We start from the raw sequence: 3,228 nt of genomic DNA, 5'->3' as shown, positions 1-3,228 counted from the left end.
GAAAATAATGCCAGAATTAATTAACAGTTACTGGGCAATCGATTCTAAAACAACAGCTTCAAATTGTATTTTAACAAAAAATGGAAAAGTGAGAGAAAAAAAAATTGTATTCCAAAAAAATAAATGGTTCGGGAATGAAATTTGAAATTAAAGTGAACGTACAAGGATTTGTTTTGGATTCAAATGTTTGTGAAGGTTCAATAAACGTTTCAAAATTGAACAGTTGTAACAGATCAATGGTTAAACCCGGTGAGTTTATTTTGGGAGATTTGGGATATTTGAGAAAAGATGAAGATTATATGGATGTTCCAATTAAAAACGCAAAAAGTGAAATATGCGAAGAAAAACGTGATTTTTATCACAAGTTTAATAAAGTCCATTCCAAGTCAAGGAATGTCGTGGAACACGTTTTTGCGTCTTTGACAAATCAATTTCGTATTTTTAGATCAGTTTTTGGATTCAACATAGAAGACTTTGGCTATCTCATCAGAATTACATTAACTTGTTAAAATTTTTTATTGCCAAGAAAACCAGTTATTGATTTTTCTAAAACAATTCCATCTTTTAAACATAACGATGAAGAATTGTATGTATTTATTGAGAAAGAAATTGACAACCTGAATGAAATATCAAAGTATGAGACGATTGCAATGATTCAATTTTGAAAAATTTTATAAAAAAGTCAAAAAATAGTTAAATTGAAAATTCTATTCCGAAATTTAAATTAAGTGAAATTGATAAAATTTCAAGTGAATTATTAAAAAGAAAAAAAGAAAAAGTTGAAAATTATTATTTCAATTTGTTCAGTGAAGAAAATATGCGACAAACGGTACAAAGAACAGATGAAAATTTGTTATTTTTTAAAAAAGAATTTTCTTCATTCAAATCGGCGACCCTGATTCAAACCCTATTGTATTAAAACAATTTAAAAGTGTTTTATTATTCTTAATTAATATCGCTTCTTTGTTGATTATTATATACCATAATTTAAAAACTTGATTTTTTTTAAAAGAAACACATGAAAATCAAAAATTTACAAAAATGTAAACTTATTTATATATTATTCATTTTGAGTGTATATTAGAAAGAAATAATGCAAAAAACGCTTTAAACTTTTTACAACCATGGAGAATACCAGGAAACAAAAATAATAGTAAAAATTAATTTAATTTACTACAAATTAATAGTAAATTTTAACCTAAAATTGTATGTTTGTTGAAAAAAGGTTCACTTTTCCTGTGAGGAAAACTTGTTGACTTTTCCTGTTATTATTTTTAAGTTTTTATTTTTTTCTTTTTATATTAAAAAATGTGTAGTATGTATAATAAATAAACTGCACACAATAAGTCTCTCTAAAAACAGGGTTTTGAAATAAGAAAACGTATCAAATAAAAATCTGATAAAAATTCATTCATTGAAAAACAAGGAATACGTCATACTTTGAAAATTTCAAAAGTAATTGTTTAAATTAGTTTGTATTGTAAATTTTTTGATGTTTTGTAACTAACGTGTAAAAAAGTTGATATTTTATTGAATTTTAATAAATGTAACAAACAATCAAATACTGTCATATTATTTGTGCAACCATACTGATGGTTATCGTTCTCACTTTATAACCTTTTGTTGAGAATCATATGTATACAAAATATGTTTTAAAAATATTATCTTAACTATCGTTTTATTCATTTTAATTTTAGGATGTTTTTTTATTTTTAATTTTTTTTTGTTTTTTTGTGAAAATTATTTTACACTTGCGAAGTATAAAACAGATTTAATTAAATCATTGTCTAAATTCGAAGAAAAACCCGCAAGGATTCAATTATACATTTCCAAATTGATTTGTTATTAGATTACATGGCTCGGAGCTGTCTCCTCCTTCAACCATCTCTTCGCCTTCGGGATTCTCTGTTCCCGATTCATCATGTGGAGAACAATCCAGTGAGTTTCCTGGCGCTAAGGAAGCTCTCCCATGCCTCAAGATAGTCATCAGATCCTTTATACTAAAAATTGTGACATCCCTAATTATCTTAGGTAAGTCCAATCTGATCTTCAACAGCTTCTCTATTCTTTCCACAGAGAGCTTGTTTATCAGTCCGCTGATCGTTATGACCACAGGAACTGTGGTCACATTTCGCAGATTCCTTGCACTTCGAAGCTTCTCACAACGTGTGTTGTATTTTGACACTTTTCGGAAGTAAGCAGTGGCGATGTTTTTATCTTTTACAATTGTGACATCAACAACATAACCCTTTTTGGCTTCGTCGTCTTGCCAATAAATGTCGGGCCTTCGAGCAAAGTTTTGCCTATCATCACAAAGCTGATTTCTTTCGGCAATGACCACATTCTTCTCCACTTCGTCGTACATGTCTTTGGGAGGCACCGTCATTGAAGTGTTCTCATCTATCATCTTCAGCCTCTTCAGCAGTGCCATGTGGATTTTGTCACAGACTACATTGTGTCTGGCTAATTAAGACTTCTTGGTCATTGGACAACTCAGCAAGATGTGTCCTATGTTTGCAATCTGATCTTTGCAGTAGTAGCATCGTGCCTCAGACTTGTTACTAGTGATGATTGCTTTCCTCGTCCCACATAAGGTTGCCTTTTCCTGCATTCTCACAACTTGAATGAATGCATCCATTTTGACGTCGGCTTTTGGCTTTGGTTCTTCTTTCTTTTGTTGTTCTTTTGGTTCAACTTTTTTTGGTTCTTCTTTTGGTTTTGGTTCTTCTTTAATTTTGTCTTGGGCTTCAAGTTGTAAGAAAGCCTCTTTTTTATTCACACAGTGGTCTATGGCATCAGTTAAAGTCTTATTATCTGTAATTATAATTGGAGTGGTGTCACCTTTGTATACTATATCAAATAAGTAATTGGGATACTTCTTTTTCAATTCAGCTACAAAGACTTCGTGGATGTTGGGAAGCGTTCGTTCCACATTCACAATCTTGTTTGCAGTCCCTTGTTTCACTTTGATCTTGATGATTGGCATTTAATCAATTTGAGAAAGGAGATGGATCTCACTTTCTTTTCTTCACCGTCAATTCAACTTCCATTTGGGTTCTAGATATTTTGGATTTCTATCTTTTTCATTCACTTTTTACTCCTATTTTACTAAGATTCGTTTTGCTGTTTTTTATCATCACATTTTTATTATTACAGTTAACTTTTTTATTGAATTGGATAGTTTGGTTATGAACATGAAATAAGAACGAGAGTTAATAAGTAAATGAA

The sequence above is a fragment of the Entamoeba invadens genome (assembly GCF_000330505.1).
Source record: "Entamoeba invadens IP1 unplaced genomic scaffold scaff_1105074725991, whole genome shotgun sequence".
Lineage (NCBI taxonomy): Eukaryota > Evosea > Mastigamoebida > Endamoebidae > Entamoeba > Entamoeba invadens.
The sequence above is the reverse complement of the archived record's forward strand: the minus strand, read 5'-3'. Positions refer to the sequence as shown.